General features: G+C 36.6%; 1 protein-coding gene across 1 annotated transcript in view; it reads right to left on the bottom strand.

Moving 5' to 3' along the window:
* The window catches only part of nlgn2a (neuroligin 2a), a 135,705-nt gene that overhangs the window by 89,584 nt on the left and 23,122 nt on the right, over positions 1-22,999 (bottom strand). The window lies entirely within an intron of this gene.

Here is a 22,999-nt window from a genome sequence, read left to right as displayed (position 1 = left end):
TCTTATATAGGACAGATACTGGCTGTGTCCAATACTAACAGGTCCCTGTGAGGTCATAAATGTCTCCTGGATTCTTAAAGTGACGGGTTTCGCTGATTCTCAAATTTTGACTTAATTTGATGGGATAATACATGTTGTAAACATAAACTATAGTTTTATACCAATCAAGAAGCAATTTGTGAAGAAAAAATGAAAAATATGTTGGAAATGACAGGAAGTAGAAAGTTCTAAACAAACTGATGATATCACACTAGAGAGAATTCTGATACTTCAAACATGATTTCAACAAAATAAGGTATTTTTGTATATTATATTTTTTTGTCAAATCATAATCTAAAATTTTGTTGTGTGTACAAGTGTACTACTAGATTGCTAGGTAACAGTTATGGTGTTCCCTACTGTGATGTCATAAAATTCAAAACCTAAAAAATTGCCAAACTGGAAATAATAATAATAAAAAACAAAACATTTAGTGAAATTTTAAATAAATATTCTATAATCCTGACCTATCTGTGTCCCCAGCTACAAATTGAATATAGCTTTTACTGATATCAGTTCTGATGCTGATTTGTTCTTAATTACAAACATCAAGTTGGCCACGTTGTTTATGTTATAATTTGATCTTTTGGTTCAAAATGAATATCCAATCAGAAAGCAGTACAAGCCTCACATTAGCCTCTCATTTGAGTTGCCAGTGAAATCCATTTGGCTTAAACCTAAAATGCCTCTCTCTGATCTGAATGGTCTCTACCTAAACCCCAGCACCTGCAGCCAATCATTAATCAGCACTAGTGCAGCTTCTGCAGCTCAGAGAATGAATTCTGGTTCTGAGCTTTCACATGTAGCATGGTCTGTGCATATACTGAAAATGAGAAAAATGTGTATCCTCCATCTGCAGGTAAAGGAACTGGCAACACAGGTTCAGTTATGATTGTAATATCTTTATTAAAACTGTAAGAGTCAGGCTGCATATAGTTCCTTTAAAATATATGGAATTTCATGCTTCTTTGTTTAAATGCAACATTGTTACGAATATTATAGAAATGCTGCCTTTTCGATCAAAAACATCTTGTAGCCATTAAAGCCACAGTGTGCAACTTTTTAGCCTAAAATAAAAGCATGTTTTTAATGTTTTTTTGCTTTTTTATTTTTTATTTTTTTCATTTTGATTGTTTTTCATCACACTGTGTCCTTACTGTGAGGGGGCTTGCACCTTTCATGGAGAATGTTCCGAAGTATGGTTTTAATTTTCTATTTACATGCAGTTATACTGTGTACGTTTAAATACTTTTCACATTTTGTTTTTTTATTCATGTTTTTATTCTCAACTTGTAATTGTTCTTATGATTCAAGTGGGTATACTTTCCTCCTATTGTAAAGCGTGTTGAGTGGCTGTTTTGTATTAAAGATTTATGTAAATTTGTTAATGGAGGATCTGTTTCTTTCTTGTCTCTAGTATGACATTAAACGTAGCGTTTTCTTTTTCAATTACATGTGTTTTTATTACAAAACAGTTACCTAGTCACCTGCTTGTTTAAAGGTCCCATATTACACAAAATTGACTGTTGTGAGCTTTAAGCCATGTTACCTCCTCAGAAACATAGTTGGAGTTTGAGTACTCTTTTACTATTAGTCTGTCTACATCTCCAAAGCTCAAAATTCTCTGTTCCACCTTATGAAGTCATGAAGAGGTAGTTTCCAAATGAACAGCTACCTATCCAACAGTTAAATGATACAAATGTTTCTGCTGAAGAAGTATTGCAATTGTACCTGTATTACCACATAACATTACAACACTAATCCAGGACAAGCTAACTGCAGTTCCATACTAGGACAAACTAGGTATGATTTAAACCACAAAACTAGGAGTACATTGAAAATACCTGAAGTAATAACATCTAAACGAAAACTAGAACTAGGACTGACTCCTAATTAGAACTAAACCAGGGCCAAGCCAGGATTAGACTAGGGCTAATTGGTGCATACACCAGAACTAAATGATTCTACGGTTCTAAACACCGATGTTTAAAAATGCAAAGTTAAAACATAGCCTCTATTTTATGCCACTAGACTGCCATTAGGGGATCGGAATCTTGGCAGAGGGTTTTCAGCCGTATCAGCAGTGATCAGTGCTCTAATGATGTCTTCTATTAGTGCCTATGAGTTTATCAGACTAAACCGGGACTAAACCAGGTCTAAATTAGGACCAAAACAAGACTAAACTGGGATTAAACCAGTATTAAACCAGGGCTAAACTAAGACTAAACCAGTACTAAACTAGGGCTAAACTAGGACTAAATCAGGTCTGAATTAGGACCAAAACAAGCCTACACTGGGATTAAACCAGTACTAAACCAAACCTAAACTAGGATTAAATCTGAATTAGGACCAGACTAGATTAAACAGGAATTAAACAGGGATTAAAATGATATTAATTCAGGTCTGAATTAGGACCAAAACAAAATTAAACTGGGACTAAACCAGGACTAAACCAAGGCTAAACTAGGACTTACTCAGGTCTGAATTAGGACCAAAACAAGACTAAACAGGAAATAAACAAGGGCTAAACTAGGTCTAAACCAGGATTAATCCAGGGCTAAACTAAAACTAAACCAGGACTACACCAAGGACTAAATCAGGTCTGAATTATGACCAAAACAAGACTAAATGAGGACTAAAACAGTACTAAACTGGGGCTCAACTAGGACTAAACCAGGACTAAACCAGGACTAAACCAAGTCTGAATTAGGACCAAAACAAGACTATACTGGACTACACTGTGACTCCATGGAGATGCTATTGCTTTGCCTCAAATGTTTCTCACCTCTCCACTGACCTGTTACTTGGCCTGATGTTGTAAGGTCAACAACTGTGGAACATCCCAGGCAAAACAACAACATCATGGAGACAAGCAGGTGGAGAGCCCTCCTGCAAAGTTACATAGTGAGTCTTTAAAGGTACTGTATTACACAAAGTTGATTTTTGTGAGCTTTAAGCCATGTTATAATGCAAATCCAGGTTATTTTTTGGTGAAGAAACACCATTATAACATAGGTCAGAAAATAGGCTCTAAGGGAATAGAATCTTGGCAGTTTCTTGGAGTTGTTGGGCATCTGAAAAATGTGTCAAAACATCATCAAATTCACAATCAAAATTACAAAATATATTTATATTTCCAGCACATACATCAACACATTTATGCATTTCAAATTTTCCCAGCAGAAAACTGTAAGAATCCATGTGTGTGTGTTTTAGCGTGTGTGTGTGTGTGTGTGACAACCCCCAAAAAGACTCAAGAACAAGAAAAAAGAAGAAAAAAAACATGCAACAAAAATACCTTCGTCTCGCGGCTTGTTGGTCGAAGATTCATCATGTTTTTTTGTGATCGGACCTAGGGTTAAGAAAAAAAGGGGGGAAAAAGAGAAAAGAGAAAATTCAAAAAAGATTACTGGCAAAATGTAAAAAAAAAAAGAAAAATATTGAAAAAAAGAAAGAAGCAAGAGAGAAAAAAGACATATCAGCAAGAAGTTTTAGCAAGATTTTTGTTCTCCCCAAAAGATCAAAAACAAAAAGGCACACATACAAATTTTGCACAAGAAAAGACATTTTTTTTACCCAGTACAAGAAAATGTGGTCGCTCCCTGACCCTTTCTCAGACTAAATCATGACATCATCGTGTTTTGTGCGTGTGGTGTGATGTGGGAAGGCGGTTGGAGACACAGTTTGAAGAACAGGACCCAGGAATTATAAGAATGATTTTCAAAAATGGGGTGTGATTTTAAAAAAGGCAAGAAAAGGACGCCTAAAGTGGGTCCTGATGCTCAAACAGTTGAATGTACAGGCACACACAGACACACAACAGTAAGCCTGGGGAGAGAAGCAGGTTAGGAACAGTGAGGATAGAAAGACAAAGGAATCAGAATAGTTATTATTTCATAAAAAAGACCCATGGAAAGATTACAGAAATAGTATTTCATTTGTAAAAATAGCTTTGTAAGTGCACAGTAAATGTAAAATAAAAAGGTCACATTTCCCTATTCAGTCTCAAGCATACTCCACAGGAAAGGTAGGCTAGTGTCTTGCCCAAAGACACAACAGCAGTCTGCTGTGAGACCAGAGCTCAGAGCTTTGTGCGAATGGTCTATCAGTTGAGATACTAGTGACTAAATGTTATTACTACTACAACACAACAGAATACTACAGTATAAGAGAACTACAGATTAATGCAGAGTGATATAAATATTGTTTATAGTATGGTATACTATCTCCTCCTACAACTTTTGACACCTACATTAAATATTGTAACATTTTTCTGTTACTGCATGAAATGGTGCAATCATACTTGCTCACACACTGCACCAAAATCAGGACAAAATTGGGACAAAATCCAAAACTAAACCAGGACCAAACCTGAGCTATACCAGGACTAAACCAGGACTAGACCTGGACTAAACCAGGACTAGACCAGGACTAACCAGGATCAAACCAAGTCTATACCAAGACCAAACGAGAACTAGACCAGAACTATACCAGGACTAAACCAGGACTAGACCTGGACTAAACCAGGACTAGACCTGGGCTAAACCAAGACTAGACCAGGTCTAAACCAGGATCAAACCAAGTCTAGACCAAGACCAAACCAGAACTAGACTAGGACTAAACCAGAACTAGACATGGACTAAACCAGGACCAAACCAGAACTAGACCAGGGTCAAACCAGGACTAGACCAGGGTCAAACCAGAACCAGACCTGGGTCAAACCAGAACTAGACCAGGACTAAACAAGGCCTAGACCAGGACTAAACCAGGACTAAACAAGGCCTAGACTAGGAATAAACCAGGACCAAACTATGACTAGACCAACAAGAACTAAAATAGCTTCAGCTTCAAAAGGTTAAAAAACCCAAACAAAAACATTCCAATCCTATGTTTGAATGCAGACATTAGAAAAATAATAAAATAAACAAATCCTGAGCTTTTTGATATATGGATTTCATTGAAAAGACTTAAAGCCATAAGATTGTATAGATTTCATTTTAAATCACATGGTCTTAGATTCATAGAAAAATCATAGCACTGGGTGAATACTACAGTACATTTAGGCTTAAATGGTTAAACAGGGAACTATCTAGGAGCCAAAAAAAACATTGTTTTTTTGTCTTTTGTTTTTTTTTTACCTTGAGCATAACATGTAATTAATCATGATTAAAAATGTGTATTGTATTTATCAAAAAGTGCATTTAAAAGTGGACTATGTAACTTTTCTTATAAATGCAAGATAGATAAGTATAATGCCATTCTGTAATATTCTGGGCAATGCTAAGACAAACTGGACAGGTCATAATTATGTGGTGGAAATTGCTGTTTAACTGTCAGATTACAGATTTGTTGACCTTGTTTATGGTTAATATCTCTGTTACTGTTAATTACTGGGCCAATCCACATGAGAAACAAAAACACACAAGTTCAATGTCTTCTCTGTCAGTATAAATAAATAAAAGTGAAATAATTTTTCCACAGTAGTTTTAGAAAGTGGTGCAGTTTTTCAACCCCAAAGACATGAGTGTTGTTAGTTGAAAAGACTGCCAAATGTATGGAGGCAATCCCAAACAAATAATAATAAGGTTCATTTGTGGGCTACAAGTTTGTATATGTCTTTCAAAAAAAGTTGAATCTTCCATAGAGTTACACAGGCCCCTACCCTCTATCTGAAATTATGACATCATCAAGTTCTATAACATGAAAGCAATTACTCAAAATGTCCAATCTCATTTCATTTTATTTAATCTTATTTTCTTTACAGCTTTAAACCACACTGTGTATCCACTCTCCCGGTGTTAAAAATAGCCTTCCCCTCATTATATCCTTTTGTTATTCTCTGGACAAGTAAATAATTACATGGTGGCCGCGTCTCGATGACAAGACCATGGGAAGCTAATGGAATGGGGGAGGTTTGGGGGGCGTTTGATAGCTCCGGTGTGCCCACAGGCTGTTTGTGCTGCGATTAAAGACAAAACAAGCGCACCTCTGCACTGCACACTACGGTTCAACAGTGTGAAAGAATCTAGCTCGAGTTTACGCCTCTGCTAATAGACTGGCAATCAAAGGGGATATTACAACTACATTGCTTTAGGGTGATTTGAACATGATGAGAAATTGTTATGCCATCATGTAAAAAAAAAATATTGGGTGTAATTATAGAAATGGTGAAATTTATATAGCGCTTTGCTACCTCCTAGGCACTCAAAGTGCTTTACATCAAGGAACCACTCACCCATTCACAGACACATTCACACACCAGTGTACACGGACAATGGGGGCAAGGTAGGTTAAGTGTCTTGCCCAAGGACACAATAACCGCATTCATCTGTGGGAGCTGTAATTGCACGCCAACCTGCAGGCCAGCAGATCTGACCACTGTACCAAAGATGTGTTTTTATTTTGAGAACTGCCAACCTTCGGATCAATGGATGAAGAGTCTAATAACTGAGTTACTGTGACAAACTAGTTAAAATATCTCAAAATAGTCCCATACTTAGAAAGATTTTTGAATATTTGGACATCTTTGCGTTCACATTTCAGAATTTCAGAGAACAAATTTACATGCTGTTTAGGTTTATGAAAAAAAAAAAAAAGCATGAAAATGCTTATTTTTATTTTCATTTTTATTGCACCAAAAAACGTATGCTATTACTGTGAAAACAGTTGTATATCCAGAAACCTGACTGTCTCATCTCTCACTTGTTTCTATGGAAATATTGTTCCTTTAGCTATGTAGGAGCCATTTTGACTGTCCAGCCTCTATGGGGCACTGTGGTTTGTTTGGAGTGGAAACCTTAAGAATAAAGGGGGCAGGTCATTGACAACAGGTGTTAGCATATGAGGCATATAATATAGATGGTCCAATGTGTTATTGTGGCAAAGGTGAGCCAAATGACTAAATTTTAACTACCAATCGCAGGACACTTTTTTGGTAGTTTGGAAGATATGCATGCTTAAAGACTTCTGTACACTTTCAACCAGTACTGGCTGTTTACACAGGGCAAATTAACCTCTACAAGCTATATTGCAGAAGAGTAAATCTAAAGGAACAACATTTCCATAGAAACAAGAAGCATAAATAGCCATAAAAAGTGCAGAAAGTTTAAGTGATGCTTTAAGTTGCTCATTTAAGCAATAGAAGTGTATTGTGTAAAATAATTGTACTTATATATTTACTTATTTATGCTCACAGAGATGACATCTGTGCAAGTTTTTGTTTCATAAGGATAGGCTCAGTAACTGCAGAGATATTAACCATAAGCCAAACCTGCAATCTGACAGTTAGCTAACTTTCAGGAGCTTTGAGTATTTAAAATATTTAAATGTTCATATTCTGAAAATAGAGAATAGAATCCCTACAAAATCTGATCTGAGTGAAAGTTGTGGATGCCGTGTCAGCCGAACACAGGCAGTTTGAATTCCCAAAAAATGCATTGTGTTGTACAGGAGAACTCTTTCTGGGCCCAATCTCCTGGGAGTTGCAGTAACTATGGAGCAGCTACAAGTCGATCTCACTCTAGGATAGAGGGGGATTCTTATTATAGATCCATGGTTGATGCGTCTTGGACCTGGAAGTGACATCACACTTAACAATCCTATAGTTTAGCATAAAACAGGCACTTTAAAATTTTACTTTATAGAATCCATTTGTGATGTTAAGAGTTGAAAATCTTCCCTAGTCTTGGCTTGAGATTTGCTGAGTTTCATCACTGTCTATAGCAGCACAAGTTGCCAAACCACATTTAAGAAATTAGCTCAAAGTGTGAGTTTTGGCTCTGGTTTTGTTTCGACTTTCCAAAGAATGGATTAAAGAACTGCTCTGTCGACTTTAGCTCTGGCACGAGATACAAAAGTGCTTTACCAAATCAAAGAAACTGTATTTTTCAAACTGAAGAAAATCAAGGGATAGAAAAATCAAGACAAGAATAAAAAAAATAATAATCTGATTAACGTTTCTGTGCTGTGAGTGTGTGAAATGCTGGATTGAAATTTGTGAAAATGTCAAAAAGATTCATGTTTTGTCATAAAATTTTCAGAACAACTATGAAAGATTGTGCCCCATCAAACTAATTTCTGTTCCCAGAGGTGGATGGTAATTTACTCATTATTAGATTTTCTTGAGTAATCTTTTGAAGAAAATGATACTGCGTTAACAGCTTACTTTTATTCCTACTTGCACAGTACTCTTACTCTTCCCACTGTAAGTCTTCAAGTGACAAAAGCTTTATGTTGACAAAATGAGATGATTTGAAGATTTATATTTCTTGCACTACTCCCTCAGATATGATTTACTTTGTCTCAGTTTTGTGTCTATCCTAAATAAAACATTTTGTCCATTATTTTATGTTTTGTCTTTCGAATAACGTTAACTTCATATGAGAAATAGTGCATAGTGCATCTTTAATGAACCGAATGATAAAAATGTGAACCTATTTTGTTATATTCAGATGCAAGCGAATATTCAAATAATTTCCCATATTTGTAATTGAAAATGTGTTTGAAAGTTAAAACAACTCAAGGAACAAGTACAAAATTCGAATGCATCGTAGGACATTTTTCTAATGGAGTTCATTTTAATACATCAGTTGTGGAATCAAACAATGGAAGTAGGTAGTCAAATTAATCAATGGATATAAAAAATAATAAATCTTCACAATTGTTAAATCCATTTTTAAAGAGAGGGAATTATGCAAAATCATCTTTGAGGAGCTTTCTACCATGTTATAATGATGTTCCCTCATTAAAAACATGCCTGAAGTGGTTTTATATGTCATCCATGCATATTTGAGTAATTTCTTCCGGTCACTATTTGAATATTCCTTACGGTTAGAAGTACAATACTGTCCAGTGCTCAACCCACAAGCCTACAACGCCCATGCTCCCACATAATCATTTTCCATAAATATACAATAGCATGATACAAAACAACGCACTACAACTGCACAAACCTGATGCAATTTACAGTTTCATTATCAGGATGCACGTTCGTTGTGCTGGGGACAGTGCTCTGAAGGGTGAGTGTCTTAACATGGAGAGCAGAGGGAAGAGGGATTCAGAGTGTCAAATATAGAATTTTCGAAACAGTAAAACGTAACATGGTGATCTAAATATGTCATGTGTTAGCAATTAATACCTCACAAAAGGGTAACACCCCTACTTTAATACATTATCTTTGGTTACATGATCCAAGTCTGTTACCGGGAAACTCTTTAACACTGTATGGAGTTTGATTTACTGTACTGGTCACTCCACTGTGTGTTGTTGTATAGCGGCTGAGTTATTACATGTTGAGGAGCATGTTTAGCCTCCATTAGTTTCTTGCGCAGATGCTGTGAGCTGTTAGCAGTGATGTACTAAGAGATGGAAGTGCTAGTGACAGGTGGCAGCGGGCTAAATGATGGACAGGCAGAGAAGACAGGAGAGTGGAGTAGGGTGTCACTGGTTCATAATGCTCTCAAAAAGGACTTAAATGAATTCAGGCTATAGAAGGGACACAAGAGTTTTACCGTCAAGGCAAGTTAACAAAGTGGGGCTGAGAACAGAAGGTATACGGTGATGACATTTTGGGCATATTTGAGTTCTTTATGAATCAGTTCTATACAGATTTATACTTTAGGAACACTTTTTCACCAGGTGCACCATGTAACTTTCTGGCTTGTCTCCATGGACATTTTATTTATTTATTTATTTATTTATATGATGATGATTGCCCCTAGAGATGCATCATCTCTTTAAAAATTGCTTTGAATGTTACAGACTTCGGCATTTAACAACTCTATCTGCATGGGGAAAAAAGGAGATGACACTACTAGGCCACGTTACATATCAGATCTGGGGAGAGGTGACTCTGTTCGCAGCCAGATTGTAAGTTGTTGTTTTGTTTTTTGTTATACCTGTCATTAAATACATGCAAGATACATGTTTAATGTCATACTGTGGACCGTTACAGGCATAATATTAACATTTCTATAGGGACAAGCAGATGGAGGACCCTATATAAAGAGTGCACCTTTAAACCTCATATCTTTTCTATTTCAGTCCTCATAATAATGTAACCTGAACTAGTCTCGTAGCGAAATAAATTAGTTAAGCCTTGAGTCAACTACCAGGGGACAAATGCAGTGCTAAGCTAATGTGTGCAACCCTAACAAATAAACAAACAAACCAATGCAGTCACCTCTCCCTGACTGACAGCTTAAGCAGATTCTTATTCTAGTCCTCCCCTTCGGTAACATTCCCCGCGCATTTATATCGCCGTCATTAGTCACCCTGTCACAATTAGTTTTCTGCTCCCCTCATATCATCAAGACTCAATTCACTCGGCTCAATTAGATTACGTGATTCGCAAGATATTAGCACAATCACTGGGAAGCTAACAGGAGGCTTTGAACTTAGTGCTAACGGCTAATCAGAGCAGCTAATAAAAGTGGATATGTGTGTATGAAGATTGTGTAAGAGCATAAATAAATACAAGTTGGGTGAAAGTTGTGATTCACTGGAGTTTGTCAAAAAAAAAAAAAGTCAGGGGACGATGGACAACCTTGCCTGCAGCCCTTTGGTGTGAGTAACCCATTGCTGTTTTGGAGGATTTAGAGTTGAGTGCATAGACAGATGACAAAGAATGATCATGGAAAATGGGATATGTATATATATTGGTGTTTCATTTTTTAATTCTTAAAATATATATAGATATATAGTTAGATAGATAGGACAATAATATAAATACATTTAAAGAACACCTATTATGAATTCTTGTGGCTTTAATTTCCTTTAAACCTCTTTTTGGTCACTCAGGATAAGTATTTCATACTGTCTATCTTAAAATAAAGTCTGCATTTGGAAAACAAACTTTATAAACTACACCTCCTTTTCCAATGAGGTTTTTAGGCACTGCAGCTCCCTCACCTGTCAGCAGCAGCAATGTGCAATAGCAAAGTAGTCAAATTAAGTTCTTATCCTCTGTGAATGCCATGCTAATAGAACCATACAATCATTATCTACACAATTTGACCAAAGAATGCACTTCGTGATGGTTTATGGGCTTAAAACAGCGCGGAAGTTCAGAGTTTTACCTGTGACCTAACTTAATGGAAAAAGAGCAAAAAGTGCATTTATGAGTGCGCAGAGAAGATGGATTGGATTAATGGATTAATGAAATAAGCATGAGGAGTTAAAAAGTTTATTATTGTGACACTAGTTGGCATTAGTGGGAGCTGGGACTGCCATTTCACACTTGACTGTGAAAAGTGCATTTTCTGACATCAACTGATTGCTGTGTTTTCTTCCAGTGCCAATTAGCTGAATTTTGCAGTACATTTTAATGATAATTTTTCACATCTGTATGAGCTGAAAACAACAAGATTAAGTGAATATCTTTTTTTTTTCTTTGGGAGAACAGGTGTTTCTCCCATAAAACAAACTTTGTAGTTGCAGTAAAAATATTCTTTGATTAAGATAGATTCACAAAATAATAATACTAATAATAATAATTTTCTCTCATATTTTGTTCATCAACAACAACAGCTGCTGTAGTCTCAGCCAGTCTAAGTATGACTCCAGCTGGTTTCAAAGAACTCCTGTTCACTCACACTAACTGGCTAACTGGCATATCAACATATCTTATTCATTCATCCTTGGATTTTGTTACAACCCTAATTATTATCTTTGAGCAACAAAGTTCTTTGAGCCATTTCTCTATGCTTATAATTTAAATCTGTCAGCAAGTGAGGCTGAGTTCCCATTCACTTAAATCCTGAATTGGACTCGGTTTACTCCTTTTCTAGAGCTGGTTTAGTCCTTGTTTAGTCTAGGGTTGTCAAAAACATCTAATGTCAGATACTAAGACTAGTATCAAAATTGGATTCTCATTTTAGCAGGTATAAATATAAAAAAGTCACATTCACAGGAAATGAACCTTTCCTGAATAGTTTTAGAATGTTCTTGAGCTGTATCAAATCAAGTATAAGATCACATAGACTAGTATACGCCCATGCACCAAGGTAATATAAGAGAAAGTACTATGATTTAATATTGAACATCACATTCTATTGTCATTCTTTTTATTATCACTGCGGTATCAGAATCAGTATTGATCATCAAGTCTATCTGTTTGTATCAAAGTTAAATTTGAAATGTTAATATCGCGATAACACCACTCTAATCCCAATTTGAATGTAGTGTTTGTGCAATAAAGCAAATTTATCAATAAAACAAGTTGGAATATAAGAGCACAAACTCACGAACTGTATACTTTAGTCAGCTACATTAAACACTGAAAATACATTTTAAAAAAAAAACACCCTTCTGAAAAACCAATGCCATTTTTAACTCATTGCTTCTTGACTTATCCCACCATTGTGATTTTTCTCCCAACTTTTCCTAGTCCTGGTAATCATTTTCCTCCCTCTCCTGTCTCCTGACACCTCATTCTAAGAGCGAAGTATTGACTAGAGCTGGCAGAGTAAGAGTGATGAGAGCTACAGAGATGGGAAAAGCCAATGAACGAGGGATTTGGGAGGGAGGAGTACAGATTGGAGGACCATCTTTAGAATATGGAAGAATCCTGCAAGTCATGGGGAACAATGAAGCTCAAGCTGAAATCAAACCAGGAAGACTACATTATCTCTTTATTTGTTTGTCTCCAGTCACACATCTGTCACTCAACCAATCATCTTGTATACAGGAATTGCACTTTCTTCCTCTATATCCTACACTCACCCAGTTTCACAGCAGCTGTTTCTATTGATCCAGTGGCACCCCTAGCTGACAGCAGTGAAAGATTTGTCAAATACAGAGGATGCATTTGCCAGTATATCTTAAAGAAAGCACATTGTACTTTTGCCTGCTGATTTCCATGCTGACCATGCTGATCGGTCCACAGATAGTTAGAGTTCACAGTAGCGAGCAGTGGATTCTTTCATTTATGCCAAAATGGCTACGTGAAGCTGCATAAATATTGTAAGCATGTATAGGGGGGTGGGGGGAATCGGGACTTTTTGGAGCAACGATGTCTTGAATACGGGAGAATAAAGATTACACAAACATGCATGAATGACTCTAAATATAACTTTGAGTGGGTAAATGAGAAGAGAAAACAATGGGTTAAAAGTTGATCTTGCAGAATATGTCACCATTCATGATTTGTATCGTATTTTATTTGGCCTTTAAATATACTCTTAAATATTGATTTAGAATTTGGTGTGCATCATCTGCTGACAGCATTGGCAATGAAATGTGAAAACATACCAAAAGATAGCCATTTAAGCAATTTGACCTTCATGCTAGCACACAGTTATGCCCAATTTGAGAAGTCTGATGACAATTTATGGGCACTGGGCAGGATCTCTACCTGAGACCCTGCTAGAGACTCTGCCCATTAATTATGAGGCGAAAATGAAAATGTACAAACTTGTAAACAGAATTATTGCATGAGTACAAGCATTAAATTAAACAAAATACAACTCCAGGTATGTTTTTGATGAGGAAACAACACAGTTAAAAGTTTTTTAAAAAGTCAGCATAACATAACTAGTTAGCCTAACATGCCTCCTCGGTTGAGTTTGAATAATTTCTTCAAGTGTTCCAAATTTACCTCACATATAAATATGTACATTAATCTATCCCATAATAGGTAGCAGCATTTCATTGTACACCTTACTTTGTTACTAAACTACTGTCTGCATATTTGTGTCCACCCCGTACTGTGTGAGACCCGGGTACTAAGATCACACCAGTGCATGTACATCCTGCTCTGTTATTGAAAAGAACTGGTGTGAAAAAGTTCGCACATTAACTTTTCATAAGGTGAGAGGGGGAGAGCAAAGAATTCCAATAGTCAGAGAATGTCACATAGGGTCCCCCGTGTACACAGAGCTGCAGTGGCTCTAATGAAACACAGCTGCACCTCCATAGCGTCCAGCATAAATCTATAAGGTGAAGCCAGGAGACTGGATTTACCCATACAAGGTACTAGCAAGAAAAATGTGGCAATAAGTATATTTCTTAAAGTTTTAGATTGTTGCATATTCTTTACAGTAGAGTATAGAATCTTAGATCTTGCATTTATTCAGTTATAGGTGTTTTTCACCTCTCCACAGATTTAACTTGGCAGACCTATCACACAGACCACTGCCCTTGTGTGGTGCTATGAGCCAAGGTAAATACCCCCTGGTCCCTGTTGGTCCGTGTATCCCGCTTCCTGATATTACATATCCATCATTTGCACTTGTGCTCTTCTTCTTTAACAGTGGTCAGGTATCATACAACATTGTTTTTCTTGCACTGACCATCAATAGAGAGGGGGAGCTGTTTTCTTGGCTCACATCTGGGACTCCCTTGTCCACAGATTACCACATTGAGACAGGCACGGTCAGTCTGATGTGTTAAACACCTAGGAATGTAAGCCAATAAGAGGTAAATCAAGCTGGTCTCTGTGACTCTGAAGGCAAAACATGTCAAGTAAATAAACTTACAGTGGAGCAAAAAAGTATTTAGTCAGCCACCAATTGCGCAAGTTCTCCCACTTAAAAAGATGAGAGAGGCCTGTAATTTTCATCATAGGTACACTTCAACTATGAGAGACAAAAGTGGGGAAAAGGATCCAGGAAATCACATGGATTCACAGGGTTTTTAATAAATTAATTGGTAAATTCCTTGGTAAAATAAGTATTTGGTCACCTACAAACTAGCAAGATTTCTGGCTCTCACAGACCTGTAAGAGGCTCTTCTGTCCTCTGTCCTCCACTGGTTACCTGTATTAATGGCACCTGTTTGAACTTGTTATCAGTACAAAAGACACCTGTCCACAACCTCAAACAGTCAGACTCCAAACTCCACTATGGCCAAGACCACAGAGCTGTCAAAGGACACCAGAAACAAAATTGTAGACCAGCACCAGGCTGGGAAGACTGACTCTGCAATAGTTAAGCAGCTTGGGGAGAAGAAATCATCTGTGGGAGCAAATGGATTTTTTTTTCTCTTTTTGTCTCTGATGAGGCCTCTCTCATCTTTTTAACTGGGAGAATTTGCACAATTGGTGGCTGACTAAATACTTTTTTGCCCCACTGTAAGGCATTTGACACTTACAGCATTTGTCTTATTAGAAAAAAAAATAGCAACCTATAACAGCCAAATAATGTAATAACGTCCAATAACGTAATAATTTTGGCCAAATGTAAATGTAATAAGCTCATAATGTAATACCCGGTCACTAATGTAATAACTTGAGTGAGCCAATAACACAATAACACCTTGCCAATAATGTCATACTTTTTTACATTATTGGCTGGGTATTACAATATTGGCTCGAGAAGAGGGAAAATTTGTCAAAATATAATAACTGCAGTCAATAATGTAATCCTTCAAAAGCATTTTAACAATTAGCTTATTTTCTGTGAGAGGTAGGAGGCACTATCTATATCCACCGGATGTCCTTTGATTTGGAATACACATTTTGCATGAATTGCAAAGTTGTTGAAATTAAGCAAAAATACTGGTAGGCTAGAGATTTTGCAGATTTTGACTCAGTGACACACTCAAATGCATTATTACACACTCACTGTATTAAATCATTTTATGGCACTATCAGTATGTTTAAGATAGTATTTAGTCCTAAAATCACATGTTGTGTGCCTGAGGGTTCCATTTTAGGTCCTGTGGTTTTTAATCTGTATATGCTCCCTCTTAGTGGCGCCATCAAGAGACATGGAATAGACTTTAAAGCAGCTCTGCTTGTGTACAAGTCTCCCCATGGTCTAGCACCAAAGTACATCTCCAACATATTAGTGCCATATGAACCATCTCGCACTCTGAGGACTTCAGGGGCCAGTCTCCTGCTGGTGCCCAGAGTCAGGACTAAACTTGGGGAATTGGCGTTTCAGTTTTATGCAGCTAAAACCTGGGACAGTCTTCCTGAAGATGTGAGACAGGCCTCTACTTTGACCATGTTTAAATCCAGGCTCAAAACAGTTCTGTTTAGCTCTGCACACGACTGAAAGGTTTTTATTCTGCACTCTTCTGTTTTAATGTGAATTTTATGATAATTATTTGTGATTATTTATGTTTTGATTTGTGTGATTTTAATGTCTTTCTTATTCTGTAAAGCACTTTGAATTATTTTGTGTACGAATTGTGCTATACAAATAAACTTGCCTTGACTTGCCTTGCTTTTATCTCCAGTCAGATAGACTATTGTAAGGCCCTGCTCTCAGATCTTCCCAAAAAGAGGATTGCAGCTTTACAATCATTACAAAATTCAGCAGCATGTGTCCTGACTAGGGCCAGAGGGTGGGACCACATTACACTGTTTTTAAGTCACTGCATTGGCTTAGAGTGCATTTCAGGATTAGTTTTAAAGTTATTTTATTGTTTTTTAAATGCCTTAATACTTTTGGGCCTTCTTACCTTTCAGAACTGCTTTTAACCTACAAACCCTCACGGATCAGACAGAAGGCTCATAGTCATTCCCAAAGACAGGACACACATTCATGGCAAGGCGTCTTTCCAGTACTATGACCCTCAAGGACCTCAGAGGGTCATGTTTTTAAGAACACGCTCAAGATCAACCTTTTTAGCTTAGATTTTGAGCAATATTTATTGTTTTATTTAGTACATCTATTTTCTTATGTTCTTGATGCTATTTATATCCTAGTTCTTAACTTTGAACTGATATTGTTTTATTACTTTTAGGATCTCCACTGTTCAGCAGGAGCTCTGCACTGGGGGTGGTGGTGGAGAACTGGTGTTTTGGCCTCATCTCTCCCCGGACCCGGTGTGTACTCAGCCCATGTTTTACTTAAGGTCACCGTGTGTGTGTGGGTGCACATGAGTGTGGGTGAGACTGCCTGTGTTTGGGTTGTTTGGTTGTGTGGAGTTGGGCAGTTGTAGGGGTGGGGTGGTTGTGTGGAAATGAGGGATTGTTTTAATGACTGTAAAGCACTTTGTGTTCATATGGCAAATGGTTAAGATGATTAACTGGGTTGCCGGTGTCCAAGTACAATTTTTACACATAGCATGGGTTTGTAATGAATGTACACACATATTGCTAGTGCTATTAAAATAAATTTGTGTAAAATTATAATTAGTCAAAAAGAGCTTTCACTGTCAGCCCTTTTTGTAATAGCAACATCTAGCCTACCAGAGTTTTTGCTTATTTTCCAACAACTTTGCAATCTATGCAAACTATGTATTCCTTAAATGTATGTGTAAACCCTGTCATCCAGGTATGATCCATGGTAAAAGAAAAATTCAGTTCTGTCAATTGGACAAAAAGTTTTTTGAGTGAAGACATTTTGCTGCTCATTCAAGCCATTGCTTCAGTTCTGGACAGATTGCTGGTGGACCCTGCCATATATCTACCCCCTTTCAAACAGATATAAGGCAGTCTCCATCAGCACCAGAACTGAATTTTTCTTTTTACTATGTGTATTCCAAAGCAAAGGACATGCCGGATATGGATAGTGTCACCTGACCCTCACAAAAATTAACAAGCAAAGAGTTAAAACTCTATAATATCGAGCCAATAATATAATAAAGTATTACACTATTGGCATTATTATGTTATTGGCTCACTCAAGTTATTACATTATTGGCCTGTTATTACATTATGAGCTTATTACATTTAAACTTGGCCAAAATTATAATGTTATTGTATGTTATTAGATTATTGGTTGTTATTATGTTATTGATTGCCCTTCCCATTAAAACCAGCCACTCATACATTATATTGGGCTGTACAACCACACTAAATATATAAATAAATAACTACTGTAGGCTTAATGTCCGTGTAGGAAAATTTGTCATTGACCCATCCTTCTCATTGAGAGCAGTGAGCACCAAAGCTCTGGGACCCATCTCCATGATGTAGCTGCTGGCTTGGTCAGAATTCCCTTCACAGGAGGATTTTACCTATAGTGCATGTTTTTGCTTGTATTTTTTATAACAGTATGACAGTAATATTAAGGTTTGAACCAGCTACCTCCCCATTACTGGCCATTATTTTACACCACAACAGTTTATCCAGAAAAAAACAACAAAATATGAAAAGAAAATACTTTTAACCTGAAAAACAAGTTAAGAATTCCAAATCTGTCGATTTTATATTACAATTGCATGATATTGCCAAAGCCATGTTAGAATTCCTTGCTTTTCTCTTTCCCAGTCTATCCCTATCAGCCCTGCCTTTTCTCTGGCTGTCTCCTGTCATCCCACCCGCTCCTGTGTGTCAACTCGTGTAAAAGCTAACAGGCTATTGCGCGTCGACATTTCTGCTACAGTGAAGCGATCTGCTCTGCTTATTGGTATAACCTTTAAGCTAGCTCTCCCTATGCTGTCTGACATGTCAAAAAGGTGCTAGCATGTCCGACGGAAAAAACACACTGCAGGCTAGTTATCAGAACACAGGCAGGTAGGTTGTGTAGAATGCCATTTCAGCTAGCGTTTTTCTGTGCCTGTCATGTCTGGTGTAGTAGATTGCTTAGTACTACTGGGAGTAGTACTCTCTCAGTCGTCCTTGGGTCGCCTCCAACTTGTGCAGAATGCTGCAGCACGATTTTTAACCAACACATCCAGACGCCAACACATCACCCCAGTCCTTTATTCGCTCCATTGGCTTCCTGTTTCTTTTAGAGTTGATTTTAAAATTTTACTTTTTGTTTTTAAAGTTCTTAATGGCCTCGCCCCGCCCTATCTGGCTGAACTGTTGGTGGTCCGAAATCCAAACCGGGCCTTGAGGTCATCTAATCAACTCCTTTTGGAAGTTCCGAAAACTAAATCCAAACACTGGGGTGATCGGGCCTTCTCTGTGGCTGGGCCCAAACTCTGGAACAAATTGCCTCCTGATATGCGCACCATTACTGACTTTGGTCTTTTTAAATCCAGGCTTAAAACATATTTATTCAGACTGGCTTTCAACATTTAGCAATGTTGTGACACATTATAATTATTTATAATTTGTTATATAAATGTACTTTATTCTATTTTATTCTCCTATTTTACTGTTTTAGTATGATTTTAACTTTTTTTAATTTGATTTTACTGGAAAGCACTTTGGTCACCTTGAGTGTTGTAAAGTGCTCTATAAATAAACGTTGATTGATTGAGTAGTGGATTGAAGAATTTGTACTTCAGCAAGTATCAGCGCATACTGTACTTTTTACTGTTACTTGGGTACTTTTAAGTATTCTTATTTGAGTAAAAGTTTTGGTAATTATTCCCACTCGTGGGAACAATACTTTTTGACTGCCACATTTACACTGGTCTAATAGTATTTTAAAGAAAACTGGTGTGGTCATGGCTAGTTCTGGTTTAATCCTGGTTACATCCTGGTCCAGTCCTGGTTTAGACCTGGTATAGTCCTGGTTTAGTTCTAGTGTAGTCCTAGTTTAGTCCTGGTCTAGTCCTAATTTAGCCTTGGTGCAGTCCTGGTCTAGTCCTAATCTAGCCGTGGTCTAGTCCTGGTCTAGTCCTAGTCTAGTCTTAGTCTACTCCTAGTTTAGTCTTGGTCTAGTTCTGGTTTGTCCTGATCTAGTCCTGGTTTAGTCCTTGTTTAGTCCTGATTTAGTCTTGGTCTAGACTTGATCTACCCTTGGCTAGTCTAAGTACTGTTGCTTTAGAGGTGGTGGTGGACAAGTTTAAGCCCAGTTTAGTCCTGGTTCAGATCATGCTTAGTTCTAGTTTACTCCAGTTAGTACTGGTTTAGTCTTGCTCTAGTCCTGGTTTATTCCTGCTCTACTCTTGGTTTAGTCCTGCTCTAGTCATGGTTTAGTAATATGGTTCTGCTTTGGACTTTTGTGTATGAATATTTGTCTAACTTTCCAGACTTGGTTCAATGCTGGTTTGAATACCTAGACAAGTTTTGGATTAGTTCTCATTTTGATCTGATTTAGTCCTTGTTCAGCCCTGGCTCAGTTTATTCATTGCTGAATTCTTTTACAGACCTCTTTTAGTCCTGGTTTAGTTCTGAATTGGTTGCTAAAACTTCTGTCATCAATGCAATATGGATAAGATCGAAACTCTATTACACCTATGGTGCCCCAAATCAAAACGCCAACGGGAATAATATTGAAATGCATTATTTTAACACGAATAGACATTTCAATTGCACTTAAACCTCTAAGGACAACCCATCTCTCCCCAACTACATCACCGCGAAACGCCAAGTGGTAAAAAAAATACTTCATTACCCCAAGAAAGTATAACTCAAACTTTAGATTGCAATTTTGAAATCGAATAACTTTTCATATTATTAGGGAGAGCTTTGGACTTGTTTTGCTTGTTTACAATATAGAAGTAGTCAGAATGTTCCCAGGTGTAACTGACTTTGAGATACATTTGAATGAGATTGCTTTCCATTAGGCATTAAGTAGCGCCATATTAAAAGTGGGAGCTATGGTTGCTAAGTCACACAAGGGAGTTTTGAAAGTGGACTTTAAGCTATTAAAAATTATGAAGATTGGAAATGGGGGGTATTGTTGATTTGACATGTAAATTCAACTAGGACTAATAGGCTCTGTTCACAACAGCGTCAGGGAACCACACTGTTAGTGTCACTACTTCCTGTTCAGTTTTATCTCTATGAGGCTTTTGCCTCAATGCGAATGCTAAAGGCTAATTTTAAGGCATAATAAATATTAAAACAACACCACAAACTAAAGTATTCTACATATAAAAATAAGTAGTCTTATTTTAATTAATTTTAATATTTTTTTTTTTATGTTTTCCGATTTTAATCAAATTGACTGTTAGCTTTGAGACACAGTGAGCTAGCATGTACTGCTGTGCAAAGAGCCTATTACTGTTATATTTAAATTGGCATGTTATAACATTGTTATGAGTTGTATTTTGCATCATTAATAATAATAATAATAAAAATTATTTAAAAAAAAAAAAAAAAAAAACATGCTATTTGAATCTCCTAGGATTGTTATATCACAGGTAAAAGTCCTGTGCTGTTGTTAAGTCCATTCTAACCATTTCTGCCATTAAATTGCATACATTATAATGCCAAGTTTCTGTTAGCATGTTGGGAAAGGTTGTTGTTTGTTTTTTAAACAGTAATTCCCTTTACTACCTGTAGATGATGATGCTATCTGATTTCACGTAAGTGAGGAATAACTAAAAACTGTTTAAAATGAACTAGTTCTGTTTTTTTACATTTTAAGACAGTAAAAATCTGATCCAATATCAAATAAATAAATAAATGAATAAAGAAAGTATTGCAATAAATTATTGCAATATTTAAATGCACTGAAAATCCTCTACAGTAAAACATTTACCTAGGCGTGTTCTACCCTAGCTCTAACTCTTTGGATCCATTTTAGCGTCGATCACTTTGCATTAACAATGCACTATGTAACTTTTAGGAGTGGGTACACCACCTTCTGATATCCTTCTGGTACCAAACAGCTGTTTGGTATTTAAACTTTCTAACTGCCTGGAGACAAGCTACTTACACCATCAAGGAAAGTTACAGGTCAAATCTGTGGAGTGTTGACTTCGCTGCCAGTAATTATGCATGTTTTTCAAAGTATCTTTTGAGCAATACCTGTGATTTAATAAATGAGAGAAAATTTTGGAAAATTCTACTCAAAGCAATTTCAACTCACTGAGCCAAACAGGAAAAATTACACAGTGCACCTTTAAAATCAATATAAAATACAATTGCAATACTGGATCACATTTTTATATATATATATATATATATATATATATATATATATATATATATATATATATATATATATATATATATATATATATATATATATATATATATATATATATATATATATATATATATATATATATATATATATATATATATATATATATATATATGCCACAGCCAGTGGTAACTTGTCTGTCTACAAGTAATAATTGTCCTAGGTCCTTTTCATAATTCTTCATTCATATTCCTCTCTATTGATACCTAGCTGCACTGAATCAGCCGTTAGCATTCAGTGCGCGACTGGCTACATGCCCCTGTGTTGATAAGCCTGGATATGCGGTTTTCAATGGTCATATATTTGAATAGAAAGTAGAGCCTCATACTCAAATAATGCAAAATAGTAGTGCTTTCCATCTGTAAGGCTGCTTTATGAATACAGTTCTAATACATTTCTGCCAAATAAACCATTTTTAACATGGCATAAGATAATTTCCTTGTATATAGAGATAGACAGATACATGTGCATATTTTGTACTGCATTTATAGTTATTTATAGCTAGAATAAATAAATATGACACACAGAAAATGGCCCAGAGTTAAATAGACTCTGTTGGGTGTGTATTAGGGCCCCGTGTGCTAACCCCTTGTTTCTTCGTTAGCTCATGTTTTGTTTTTGTTTTTTGTTTTTTTGTAATAGAAATCTATTGGCAAAACTGAAACAAGGCTTCATTAGCAGAGTCGCTCCAAAACTTCTGCTTTAAAGATTGAGGCCCGTGTGGAGCTGTCGGTTCAAGCTTAAGATCTCTACAGGGAGAGATTAAAGAAACCAACAACATCTGTGAAATGCTTATCTTTATATTGTGTTTAAAGAAAAGGTGAGTTACTTAAGCCTGGATGTAAATTTAGGAACAGCAGGCTGAGCTCATCAGAGGGACACAAATGAACTTTTATTATATAGGTCTTTGAAGAGCTTGTGTGTGTTGTGTTGATTCAAAAGCAAGACAGACCCATGCCCTTTTTTTTCCTTCTAAAATCTTGGTGCATTATGAGTAACATTTATGTATTCTTGGCAAATTAGCTACACGTTAACAAAATGGAGGACACGTGCCTGCGGAGGACATGTGAAAACAAACATGACTTGGGCAGTGAGTGATAACCTGAATGCCTTACCACGCCCAGATCAGCCCAAGACAAGACGCCTTGCATTTGAGAAACAGCCACGGTCTCAAGTCTGGAACAATATGGAAACTACGGTAGCTTTGAGTAGACAAAAAGCATGAACTTAAAACAGAA

The sequence above is a fragment of the Periophthalmus magnuspinnatus genome, chromosome 18, assembly GCF_009829125.3.
Source record: "Periophthalmus magnuspinnatus isolate fPerMag1 chromosome 18, fPerMag1.2.pri, whole genome shotgun sequence".
In the NCBI taxonomy this organism is placed as follows: Eukaryota; Metazoa; Chordata; class Actinopteri; order Gobiiformes; family Gobiidae; genus Periophthalmus; species Periophthalmus magnuspinnatus.
The sequence above is the reverse complement of the archived record's forward strand: the minus strand, read 5'-3'. Positions and strand labels throughout refer to the sequence as shown.